The sequence below is a fragment of the Helianthus annuus genome, chromosome 12 (assembly GCF_002127325.2).
Source record: "Helianthus annuus cultivar XRQ/B chromosome 12, HanXRQr2.0-SUNRISE, whole genome shotgun sequence".
NCBI lineage: Eukaryota > Viridiplantae > Streptophyta > Magnoliopsida > Asterales > Asteraceae > Helianthus > Helianthus annuus.
The window spans coordinates 26,404,152-26,418,530 of NC_035444.2; the positions used below are offsets into that span (position 1 = coordinate 26,404,152).

At 36.3% G+C, this 14,379-nt stretch overlaps 1 long non-coding RNA gene across 1 annotated transcript; it reads right to left on the bottom strand.

The window, feature by feature from the left end:
* Nucleotides 1-6,705: 6,705 nt before the first annotated feature.
* LOC110883697 lies at nucleotides 6,706-7,068 on the bottom strand. Its single transcript, XR_002560570.1, has 3 exons — nucleotides 7,020-7,068; nucleotides 6,868-6,932; nucleotides 6,706-6,728 (listed from the first exon to the last, which is right to left on the bottom strand). It is a non-coding gene; the product is annotated as an uncharacterized LOC110883697 (long non-coding RNA).
* Between the last annotated feature and the right edge of the window lie 7,311 nt (nucleotides 7,069-14,379).

Below are 14,379 nucleotides of genomic sequence, written 5' to 3' on the forward strand. Positions count from 1 at the left end.
CACGGCCCCGTGGTGGGCAATGGAAGCTTCTACTGGTTTGTCTTTTCTGCTGCTTCCTGGGCACGCCCCCGTGTTCGCTGGACACGGGGCGTGTTCAGTCTCTGTTTTCTCTTCTTTGCCTTGGGAGGTGCCGTTGAGGGTCCGGGCAGTCTACTTTTGTTCCTTTTCTTGTATTTATGCTAGAATTGTAACATTTGTGCTTGTAATCATCATGAACAGTTCTATTATCAATAAAATAATGTAATTTGATCCCAATGATTGTTTCATTGTGTTTTACATTTTTCGTGTTTTGACTTTTGTTCAATTTCAAACTCTACATCGCTTTCTGGAGAGTTATACGTTAACTAGTGCGTAAACGTACTCAGTATAATGCGACAAATACTCCGGAACATCAACATATACTCAACATACCTTAAATAACCTTTACATAACTTAGAAATAAGTTTTGAAGGCTTTGGTATAGCAAAAACAAGTTAATTCGCTTACAGGGACTAAACTTGACAAACTGCGAAAGTATGCCAATTTGAACTGTAACGGACATTCCGGAACATGTCCATAAGTTAAACATACCATAAATATCCTTTACATAGCTTAGAAATAGGCTTTGAGGGGTTTGGTATGCTAAAACAAACTTTTGGATCATTCAGGGACTAAAAGTGTCAAAAAGTGCACAAGTTTGCACTTTCGCGCATAACTTACGTTCTGAATACATCCGGACATCCAAAAATTTATGTAAGCATCCTTATATTATGCCTTAGTGTTTGGCATGAGAAAAATCCATTCGTCGCGTCATTTGGATCGTCTTTCACGCTTATGCGCATTCCGTCGTAATTAAGCGAACATCGTGATCGTACGGCCAAACGAACCGACATCCGACATATTTTTGGGCATGTTTCATGTCCACAATGTTTAGGCATCATTTTAGGGCCTTAAAGATGGCTTTACAGGTCTTAGAAGGGCTGGAAATAGCTTAAACACGCAACAGGGACCAAAAGTGTAAATTCTGCAAGTGGTGCAGATCAGAGAGGGCCAGGCGGCCCGCGTGAGTTTTGCCCAAATGTGAGGCGGGCCGCGTGGGGATGTCTGACAGAAAGATTTTGCATTTAATGCAGAATCTGGCCTTTCGTTCGATCAAAGGGCGATGCCTTTTCACCCAAATGAAGGGCCAAGGGTCAAGTTCACTGAACTTATCCACTGGACACATGTACGCACGAGATCAAGGCACGATATTCGATAAAACGATCCTAACGGTTCCACTTTTCCTATAAATACCCCCCCCCCCTTAGTGTAAAAATCACAAAATCAGATCCTAAAGCTCTAAGTTGAAACCATTGTTTCATACCTGAGTTGTTTGATCTTGATTTGCACTCGGGGACCCTCCGTAAGTCTTCTTTCGCTCTTTTATTCGCTTTTCGAGTCCGAAAGTCAACGTTTAGTTGACTTTCTGCATTGACCAGCTTATGGTCGATGCGAAGTTCATGGAACTTCATAACGTGAGCGTGATCACGATGGTTATGGTCCGTAGTGACCATACCTACTGATTACCCCGTTATCTAGGCTCAGTGACGAGTCGTAGTTTCGGCCAAAATGTGCATTCTTGCATATTTTGTAACCAAACTACTCGTGAGCATCAAAGCCGTTTGTTTTGATGTCAAACCTGTTTTCAAACTTAGTTAAGCATGTTCTAACATGCTTAGCTCGTCACTTTTAGTTTAGTGCTTATATAGGGTCGTAAGGTAAGCGATCTAAACCATCGCTTATGCTTTCGAACCCGACCCATTTGGTCGGTCATTAGGACCTGACCAAACACATTAGGTGACCATAGCTATAACCTTCCGAGGTTATACCTTGTGGTCACGATGTTAGGCGTTCCAGACGCGTTTTACGCGAACGACGCGTAAGGTGGCATAAGCTACCTAAACGGGTCGTGATGGACCGTAAGCACTTAGGTTAAGTTTCATTTTAGTATGTAGGCTTTGTTAAACCATATTACACGAATCTCCATACTCGTTTGGTTTACGAACCCGCGTACTATCCGATCCTTCCGATTTGGTCCGGTATATTAACATAAGCTACCTATTAGGTGCCGTTGATATTCCGTGATCTTTAGCACTATCTGGTTATTATACAAGGAACTCAAAGCAATCTCAGGTGAGTACATAGAACCCCATCTTTTACTGTTTCCAAACTGTTTTGGGGTGAAACACATGTGCCTATCTGTTACTTTCATGCTTTCCATGTTTTCACATCGTATATCTGCTATGCTCATTAGTACACTATAGTACATGATTTCATTACATTTTATGCTATGTATGCCCATTGTGTGCGTACTTAGTACATTGATTTACATAACATTTTTGCTGCATATGTTTACTCAGCATATGGGCACATCGATTTACATGAACATTTCTGCTGCATATGTTTACTCAGCATATGGGCACATCGATTTACATGAACATTTCTGTTGCATATGTTTACTCAGCATATGGACACATTGATTTACATAAACATTTCTGTTGCATATGTTTACTCAGCATATGGACACATTGATTTACATAAACATTTATGCTTTGTATGTTTACTTAGCATACTTAGTACAATTGTTTACATCACATGCCTTCATTTTGCTATGACATTTGGTTTGTTTAACATGGGACAATACATTCATTAACACTAGCTACGCCGTTCGTTAGTAGGTAGTGGTACCATAGGAATTGACAACTCCCATTCCTGAAGTCCTGGGTTTGATAGGACTGGAAGGAATGACCGAATTCGATATACATAACTTAGATAAACCTTTAATTTGTTTAAGGGTTTATCGCCGCAGTCTCAAGGCTTGGATGTATGCATAGTTTACAATACCACATAAATGTTAATATCAATAGAGCATGCATTTCCCGCAGAACATAACGCTGATTTAAACCACGTTTTACTTCAACGACTTGTTTTGTGCATATGGTTTAAGTTGATACATTTCGCTTACCATACATGATACATTTTGGGATTACACATTACATGATTTACATTGAACATAAACACGTCGACATTGACATATACATTTGGTGGTTCACACTTGAACATAAACACTTGACATGGATTACAATAACACTTGACATTTGGTTTACACATGAACAATTTACATGGTGGATTGGTTTGGGTAAATGATTTAAGTAACGTGGCGTATGTAATATGATACAAACATGGTGGATACGTCGCTGGTACATCCTATATATAAATGTTTGTATAATATTACATATCGTGGCGTTATCTAAGTCATTTCAGTTTAGACACATTGCATTTACATAAATAACATATCCTTCACAAGACAATATCTTCACAAACTACTTATCTTATTCAACTCATTTTACTTGGTTATTCATTTAACCTTGCACTTATTATACATATCCTTTGATGTTATCGTTTTTTTTTCAAATGGTTTACAAAGCAAGACAAATTACAGGGTTCATGACTGACTGTTATTAAACATTCTTTAAACACAAGTCATGAATCCCATTTTCACAAAAACCTATGTATCTCACAGGCATTTTATGCTGACGTACCTACTTTCACATGTGTTTTCAGGAGCTATTCCATAGGACGATGATCATGATTCTAGGGCGGACTTGTGCCTTAGAGCCTAAAAATGAAGTTTGAACTAGCTTAATTATGTTTTGAATATCCGTACTCTCTTTCCAAGACAATGTAACACCTTTGTTTATAAATATAATACAACTTGTATGCCATGGTCATGAAACAATTTAATTCTGTCCACGACACTCCCCGGCGTTTCCGCCGCGGTTGCATGTTATACGCGGTCGGGGTGTGACAAGAATTAGTTGTCTTTTTGCTTCTTTTGTGATTTTGAGCTCATTTCATCCTGAAAATACAAAAGGAAGACAAAAACACTCTTTTTCCAACATTAGTACTTAAAAAGGGTTAGTTTTATGCCTTAATTGATGTGATTTATATGTTGCATTTTACACACATCACATTCCATGTGTAAACATAACAAACAAGCATTCATTAAGTCACGTATAACATGCGGTAACGGTTAACGTTTAATGTATTGCGTAGTGTGTTCGATTATGATTTTGTATAGGTAACGTATGCAACACCCAAAAGTGCGAAAGCAAAAAGGGGATCGAGTATACTCACAGCGGTTGAATGGATTGAAGGGAGCGCTTGAGAGTATGGTTAGCCTGATCAGAATAATACGATAAGTGACGTGTAAAACGAAAAAAAGTGTTGGTGGGTCGAACAGCTGGTCGATCGGATGGTAGTTCGATCGAACAGCTGATCGTGTGAGTGACAGTCCGTTCGGACGGCTGTCCGGTCGGATGGACGTTCGAGTGGATTGTTACTTCCTTTGGGGAGATATGTGTTTATGTATGATGGTTTGACTTTTGAAGTTTCTTTTGTAGTATTTTGAAAATATAGAAGTATCTCTACCTTTCAGGTCGGTCGATCGGACGGTCGTTCGATCGGACAACAACCCGATTGGTTGGATACTTTAGCGAGAACAAGTTCACAGCAGGTTGTCACTCGATCGGACGGTTGTTTGACCGGGTGGCATCCTTAGTGCATTGAACATGTTGAAAATTGTTTAAGTGTGGAAGTTCAAATGTCTCATGATTCGAATGGCAGTTCGATCGGATGGTAGTCCGATCGGACAACAATTCCTTCAACACTCAGACTTTAAATGTTAACACAAATGGTTAAGTGTGGGACCCATGGTGCAAGTCGTTCGGATTGGCCAGTCGATCGGATTGGTTGTTCGATCGGACATCGGTCCGACCGGACGGTACCCCGTCCTGGTCGTCCGGTTCGTCTTACACTTGGTTGTTTTGATTGTTTGTCGTTTTATCGAGGCGTTTTGGATAACGAGTTAAGCAACAGAAACTTTGTCAATACTTGGCTCTCCTGATCGGACAGGAATCACCCAAATCCGATTAGTGAACTGTTCGAGACGGCGTTTCACGTTTAACCCGAAATCGGTGATCCTCGTGGATAGAATCCAGATCTTGGGCCACACAACCACAAGAATGAGTAGTAGGTCGGCACAAGCTCCGTTTCTATCGGTTTTGAAGGCATTGAGTGTAAAAGAGTTGAAAGAAAGTTGGAAAACCGTCTTTCAATCCTTTTCTTTTGTGAATATGTTTAGATCTATGAAAGATCTTTGTTTGTTTATGTGGAAATCGGTTAGATCCAAGTTTTTCTTGGTGGATTGAGGCCAAAACATGAAGTTCTTCAAGAACTCATGATGACGTCATCCTAGAAGACCTTGAACCTTGATGATTTCACGGTTAAAAGTTAAGATTCAAAAGATAGAAAGGTGTAGGAGTGCGTGTAGATCAAGGAAGTACAAGATTTAGGACGAGATCTTATCGGAATCGAGAGAAATCTGAAGAAAAGTGAGGAGAACGAGTTGGTCGGACGTCAGTTGCCAAAAGTAGAAAGTTTGAGAGTGACATGGGGTATTTATAGGGTTACCCAAAGAGGAAAGGGGCTGGTCGATCGGTCAGCTGCCTGATCGATCAGTCAATTGTTTCGTGTGTTCGGTGCGATGAGTTTTGCCATTTCGATTTTCGATTGCGAGCATTGCGAGGCGAGAGAGTTTCCTAGTCAAATTACTTTTAATCCCAACTACTCATATCTTGCACTATCTCTTCTCCACTAATTATCATAGTTCGACTTCGATTGAGTTCGATTGCGTTTCGATTGATTACCGCACGTAACATAAATTAAACATGCACAAGTAACACATAAGGCACACACACACGTATAACAGTAACCAAAATGCGTAATTCGAGTTGTGAGTGCGATTGCGATAGCGATAACGCGATAACATATTCGATAAATAGCGATTACCATGCGATTATTAATAGATACTCCACATAATACAACTAAAGAGAAAATAAAATAGACTAATTTATGAGTCAAAGAAGTCAAAACAGGAATTAAGCAAGGAGAGACAGATCGCAATTAGCAATCTTTTCTTCCTTTGACTTCAATCTTGACTTTGACTTTGACTTTGACTTCCGAAACACGGGGTGTTACACAAAGTTCAACAATAAAAACCGTCTACCGACTTCTAAACAAAGTATCTAGCAACCTTTTATAAACTAGTATCACAATTGTTATTGTCTACCATGAAAATATAAGCATCTAAAGTCTTTCTTCATCTTGTGATATGCATCCACATCTGCCAATGTTCTTCCGCAACACTTATTGCATATGAACATACTATTTTCGCAACATATTTTTTCCGTAACCGTGTCAAACACGCCTTCAAAATCCCTACGTTCAGCATCATCATATCCAGCCCTATTCCACCTTTGGTTTGAAACACCATTTACCTGCATATGCTCCATAAAATTAAACACTTGTACATAACAATATACACATGTGTACATCGTCGTGTACACATGTGTACACAATGTATTAATAAATCTTCATAACCCAGTGTATTAATAAAAAAATACCATGTACATATGTATACCTGTACATTGAAAAAAATACCCTGTACATTGAAAAACAAGAATGATATTTATAGAATTTATAAGTTGTCTTTACATACGATTATATCAACGAGAAGTGATACCCAATGTTGTTGGTAAAAAGTGAGTCAAAAGAACAGCATACCTGAGCAGACCGACATGCTAAAAAGTGAGGGGTCAGACCTAACGCTCGCAGTTCACGGACACATTGTGTTGTGTAGGTTTTGTTTTCTGAAATAACAAGCATCAACTTAAACCACAATGAGTAGCACTTAATCATAAGAATATAAAATTTTCTAATTTTCTCGAACATCGAAACTACACTAAATCCAACTTGAAAGTTGGAAGCCGGTGTAGTTGTCAGTATTACCTGTTCCTCAACGACACCGAGCACAGGCACGAGGCTAACATGAATAAGGCAGAAATTATCTGGTCCTGTACGAAATTACAGATAATTTTCCTTTAACAAACATGATTATGTACTATGATTAAAGCATATAAGAATCATGCTAGTGAACTTACCTTTTGAGAAATATAACTATCGCAAAGCCTCTATGAAGGGCATAGACTCGATGTCACCTAATAACGATAACAAAGATATTAATTATTTAACAAGCATTAAACTATAAGAACAATGCAGAGGTTGTGTTTCGTAAGGTAGTACTGACTGTTCCTCCTAACTCTATGACACACACGTCTGCTGGGCCCGCTTTGCTATCCACGAGAATGGCAGAAACCGACTCGATTAAATCCTTAATAGCATTCATTATGTGTGGGACTACCTAAAAGACGCTTGTGATACAGAGCATCAGTAAGTACCAACATGTTTCCCTTTATTGAAAAGTTATTATAACTTAGTTTATGCACATATACTTGCCTGAACAGTTTTTACAAGATAATCTCCTTTTCGTTCCTTCTTGAGAACAGACTGACAAAATGAGAAAAAATCACTGATCAGTACCTTTGATAGATAAACACAATTAAAAAGTAAAAACAACCATGAAACATCAATTTGGTACCTGGTAGATCTTTCCGGTTGTTATGCTGTTATCCCTGGTAAGTCTCACATCTAAGAACCGTTCATAGTTACCCAGTTCTAGATCAACATATCAAAGTTGTATAGGAAGATACATCATTCATAAACAATATTTCTAAAAGCTAGTCATCACATGTATAAACTACTTATCCCTGGACTGAACAATATACACATGTGTACATCGCCGTGTACACATGTGTACATAGTGTATTAATAAATCTTCATAACCCAACCAGTGTATCATCCTCATAACATTTTCCGAAAAATCATCGGAATACACATGTGTACACCCGCCTCAAACAAGAAACTAAAGCCTAACCCCCTATTGGTATCTACGGCACTAACTCAATCAACATCAAAATGATCCAAACAAGTTTTTGCAAAAATTAAACTCTACACAACTTAAATCATAACCCTAATAGACCAGTACATCAGAAAAATCAAAAAAAAATCTACATTCAATACAAGCCCTAGATTGAATAATCCGGCAACAAAAAAACGAGAGCATAACATATAATATCTTAGATGAAATCGGTGTACCTCGTTGGCTTGATAATGTTTGCAGATTGCGACGACTCTTAATATCAACGGCAATTCGTCTTCTACGTCTACGGCTGATTATTTGAATGTGCACGATTATTTAGGGATTTTTAGATGAAATCAGTGTACCTCTGTTTCCTTTTTTGTTAATGCTATTGAATGGAAGAGATGATAAGGATCCCTTGAAAAACAATTTGAAAGTGTACGATTATTTAGGGAATTTGAAATCTTCCATAAATGTACATGTACAATAATACCCTTTTGCATTTAATTAAATAGTAAAATTAACCAACTAATTACCATTATGCCATTCATTTAAATCTTAAGATGATGAAAATCAAGGGTCCAGATCAGTTCACTCTTGGGAGTTGTTCACTCTAGAACCCTACCCTATATATATATATATATATATATAGGGGAAGGTTCTATGCAGAACACTAAATATCGCGAGAACACGCAGAACAAAATGAATCACTCATTTTTTCATTCCTAAAAACCAAAAAAGTAAATGAAAATATTATAAATGTAAGATTTATTGTTTCTCACACTATAATTTAAAACAAAAAATGAAAAATCTTCATTTTTTAAATAACCTACATACATGTAGGTTATGTGTAGGCTAAATTACCTATATGTATCTAGACTATATATAGGGAAAAATATATGATTTTTTTTATGTAATACACATATCAATGTAAGAAACATAAAATTGAAGAAATATGAACCTTAAATCCCAAAATTTAGTGATTTAGAGTTGTTCTTTTTGTTCTCGCAATAATTAGTGTGTATATATATATATATATATATATATATATATATATATATAGAGAGAGAGAGAGAGAGAGAGAGAAAGGTTAACATACAAAAAGCCTTATCGTACATTAACATACGCGACGCCCGTAACCATCCGATCAGGTATGTAATCACGCATGGAACAGTTTTTTTTGATAATCACGCATGGGATTCACAAATCACGCATGGAACCCTAATAAATCACGCATGGGAGCCTTTGTTATACAAATCACGCACGTTGTATGTTAATGTAATATTCCAAAACTTTAGACAACAATTTAATTAAATAAACGTCTGATTATGTTAAAATTTTATAATTTAATTAAACAGCTTATTATCCATGCTAGGTTAATGTATACATTAAATAAATAAAAGAAATACATAAAACAATAACCAGTCATAAGTCTCGTACATGTTTTTTTTGAATTCAAGTGTGGTTGACCGACTAAGTCAAATTAATTGTTATCTAATCCTAGCCAGCTTCAACCTTATATCTGACAAAATTTCATCATTCAAACTTTATCGCAAAATCTCAAAAGTTCAAACTTTTTATTTTCCATTTAAGTTCTAACGAACTAGTCGAGAATTTCTCGATTTACTCAGCTTATAACTTTCTTTATAAACATTCGAAAGGGTTATCTCAAATCGTTTTTCTTTGCTTTCCTCCGCCGCCATCGGGTCCGATGTTGCAATTCCCCGATCTCGATCAGCCACCATATCTCTCACGTTCGATCGATCGCGACCGCTATCGTAGTTTCTTTCTTGTCTCTCTTTGACGCAGCCACCGTCGTCGCCACTTGAAACCGATCCGACACACCGAGGTTTTGCAGTCCTTGGTTCAGTTCCGTGTGACCATCCGAAGTGCTAACGGTGTGTCTCCGGTTAACTCCGTTGACTGATAAGGTACTGGATCGAGCCCTCTTCGACTCAAACTAGATATACTAAATTTTGGTTTGTTACGTTCTTCCGGCGACTAAAATAAAACTGAATGAACTATAAGTTGTTTTAAAACCTCGCATGTTTAGAGTGAACTGGGTATTGTGCTTGTTCAATGCTATTCGATTGGAGCCATCGGATTCAATAGTATTTTAGTTATATGGCATCTACATGACATGGTATATCAGTCATTATATTTTAGTTATGTAAATAGTATAATATTTGAAACATAATTACATTATGGGCCACCCTATAAACCACATATTCGCATACCATTAGACGACTTTTTCTTTACGATGAGTGTTACAGTATGTGTTTCTTATGTTTAATCTTAAAATTTTAATTTTTTTAATCTTATAAAGTTAAATCTGATCTGATGGGCTACAAATAAATTTTATGAATGATAACATAAGTGTTTGGTTTCTAAATTATTTAGTATATAGTTGAGAGTAACATGGTATTAAATTAATGAGTTTAGTTGCCTACGTCTTATGCTAGCTAATAGACCCTTAAATATATGTTTTTGAAATTAGACATTTATAGGATAAAACACTTTGTAAACAGAAGGTTTATGTTAGTGGTAAAAGCCATAAGGTACTTCCATGACTATTTCATAAGTATGAATTTAGATTTTATTTAATTTCAAACGTTAAAATAAATGCATGATAGAAAAAGGTTTATATATATTGGTTTCAAGTTCTGGTCGTCGGAGAACTTTAACGAACAAGCCAATTAATACGATTAATTTTTCATAGAACTAATTTGGATGATATTGGGAGTATAGGTCTTTAAATTTTGTGGACGACTTCATTTATTTGCTTTGCTTGCTAATAAGGTACGGATTCTGTTATCTTTTCATTATAGTATTTTATTCAAGTCTGTTACTTTGTAGTACGGATGTTTTCGCTACTTGTCTCTGTTTCGTATTGTTATAAGACTAGTATATATTGTAGCATGGAATAGACCTTAGACTTTGTGCTCATTATTGCATGTTCCCTCTAAACTTATGTCAAAATACATTTTATTTCTGATACGGCTTTGTACTCTGTCACCCGAGCGCTTCTGACTTGTCGTTGGGGCGTCAACGACATGGCACTCATCGTGACGGTGCGTAACTAAAGTTCACGGCGTTTCTAGTTTGTGCTTGTGTAGTACATGGCCCCTAGAGGCGAATAGATCGATCTTAGCTCTGACTCCTGACTCCTGACTCCTGACTCCTGTTGAGATGGAATAATGTGTGTGCGCCTACATGCACCATCTCGGCGCATGGACTATAACCATGCATGCCTCTGTTTAGGCTCGTGGGTGCTTCTATATTACGTGACTTGTTTTATTCTTATATGTTGTCACGTATGTCTTGTCTCTGTTATGATATGTTTGATATGATTGTATGCATCTGATTATATTCAGTATCTGTTATCTGTTCAGTATAAGTTTTGGGATTCAAGTTATAAAAGTATTTGTTTGAGTGCCATCTTTTTGGGATTTGTTAGTGTCGGTACTGATCCGTTTTGCTTCCGTGTGCCTGCCTTACGTTTACTGTTGATTTCTCCGTTACTGAGCAACTTTTTGGCTCAGCCGTAGTTTTTTCTTGTGTTGTTTTGTGTGTGTTTTACAGGTAATTTGGGAATCGTGGGGAATAAGTGAAGAGTCGTGAAGATAAAGATTTGTTTTTATTTCAGTAATGTAATGAAAATGTAATTAGGATTCTTTTGTTTTCAACGTTATGGCTTGGTTTTAGTTTTGATATCTCTATGAATGACACGTCAGCCTGTTCAGGTTGGGGTGTTACAGTTATGGTATCAGAGCCAAGGCTCTTTCCTGTAGAAAACTTAAACCTTAAAAACTAAACCTGTGAGGTTATGGGTAGACGTTGGGTTAGGATATTTTCGTACTCGTTAGTTTGTTGTCTTTCAGCATTTGTGTTCTGGTGTTCGCTTTAGTATTTGTTTTTGAACTATTGCTAACTATGATTTGTTTATCGCCACACTAGCTTTCTTTACAATTTTAATAGGTCATTGAGATGCATGATAAGAGGACCGTTAGGACACTTATGTAAGGTAATTGACAATTATGGTCGCGAACATAATCGTGAATTACCGGTACATATGTGTGCTTTTGGACTCCTATTGTGTAGATTAGTATGTACCCGATTTTGTTATGTCTTAGCATTCTAAATCTCACTTTACTTGTTTTGTTAATTCTGAATTTGAATTTGTTTTGTATGCGTCTTTTGACCGTCTCAGAACTCCACACTTTAGTATGTTTCATATATAAGTATACGATGTTTAAAATTCGTTTCGTAACTGTTATATCTAAATTTGCTCATCATCCATACTTTAACAATTTCGAGGACAATTTTTTTTTAGTGGGTAAAATTGTAATATTCGAAAATAAAAGTTATATTTTTTTTATAATAAAACGAATAAAAATTCTACATAGAATTTGATGATCAGTTCTTAGATTATTTGTCTAAACTTTTGATAATTAAGTGTGTATGTATGTTTTATCACTTTTATTTGCTAAGTATTTTAAGTACTTGTCTACTGCTTTAGAGTATCCTCTAGTTATGTCTGCTCTTTTTAGAGATACTTATTTTGATTTGATTTAGCATCTGTTTATTTACCGTCTCAGAAACCCCGTACCTTAGTGTGTAATGTGTATGATGTCTAAATGCTTGTTATGTGTTAAGTCTTTTCCGTGTCCGTGCTTAGCAATTTCGAGGACGAAATTTTTTAAGAAGGGTAGAATTGTAATATTCCAAAACTTTAGACAACAATTTAATTAAATAAAAGTCTGATTATGTTAAAATTTTATAATTTAATTAAACAGCTTATTATCCATGCTAGGTTAATGTATACATTAAATAAATAAAAGAAATACATAAAACAATAACCAGTCATAAGTCTCGTACATGTTTTTTTTGAATTCAAGTGTGGTTGACCGACTAAGTCAAATTAATTGTTATCTGATCCTAGCCAGCTTCAACCTTATATCTGACAAAATTTCATCATTCAAACTTTATCGCAAAATCTCAAAAGTTCAAACTTTTTATTTTCCATTTAAGTTCTAACGATCTAGTCGAGAATTTCTCGATTTACTCAGCTTATAACTTTCTTTATAAACATTCGAAAGGGTTATCTCAAATCGTTTTTCTTTGCTTTCCTCCGCCGCCATCGGGTCCGACGTTGCAATTCCCCGATCTCGATCAGCCACCATATCTCTCACGTTCGATCGATCGCGACCGCTATCGTAGTTTCTTTCTTGTCTCTCTTTGACGCAGCCACCGTCGTCGCCACTTGAAACCGATCCGACACACCGAGGTTTTGCAGTCCTTGGTTCAGTTCCGTGTGACCATCCGAAGTGCTAACGGTGTGTCTCCGGTTAACTCCGTTGACTGATAAGGTACCGGATCGAACCCTCTTCGACTCAAACTAGATATACTAAATTTTGGTTTGTTACGTTCTTCCGACGACTAAAATAAAACTGAATGAACTATAAGTTGTTTTAAAACCTCGCATGTTTAGAGTGAACTGGGTATTGTGCTTGTTCAATGCTATTCGATTGGAGCCATCGGATTCAATAGTATTTTAGTTATATGGCATCTACATGACATGGTATATCAGTCATTATATTTTAGTTATGTAAATAGTATAATATTTGAAACATAATTACATTATGGGCCACCCTATAAACCACATATTCGCATACCATTAGACGACTTTTTCTTTACGATGAGTGTTACAGTATGTGTTTCTTATGTTTAATCTTAAAATTTTAATTCTTTTAATCTTATAAAGTTATATCTGATCTGATGGGCTACAAATAAATTTTATGAATGATAACATAAGTGTTTGGTTTCTAAATTATTTAGTATATAGTTGAGAGTAACATGGTATTAAATTAATGAGTTTAGTTGCCTACGTCTTATGCTAGCTAATAGACCCTTAAATATATGTTTTTGAAATTAGACATTTATAGGATAAAACACTTTGTAAACAGAAGGTTTATGTTAGTGGTAAAAGCCATAAGGTACTTCCATGACTATTTCATAAGTATGAATTTAGATTTTATTTAATTTCAAACGTTAAAATAAATGCATGATAGAAAAAGGTTTATATATATTGGTTTCAAGTTCTGGTCGTCGGAGAACTTTAACGAACAAGCCAATTAATACGATTAATTTTTCATAGAACTAATTTGGATGATATTGGGAGTATAGGTCTTTAAATTTTGTGGACGACTTCATTTATTTGCTTTGCTTGCTAATAAGGTACGGATTCTGTTATCTTTTCATTATAGTATTTTATTCAAGTCTGTTACTTTGTAGTACGGATGTTTTCGCTACTTGTCTCTGTTTCGTATTGTTATAAGACTAGTATATATTGTAGCATGCAATAGACCTTAGACTTTGTGCTCATTATTGCATGTTCCCTCTAAACTTATGTCAAAATACATTTTACTTCTGATACGGCTTTGTACTCTGTCACCCGAGCGCTTCTGACTTGTCGTTGGGGCGTCAACGACATGGCACTCATCGTGACGGTGCGTAACTAAAGTTCACGGCGTTTCTAGTTT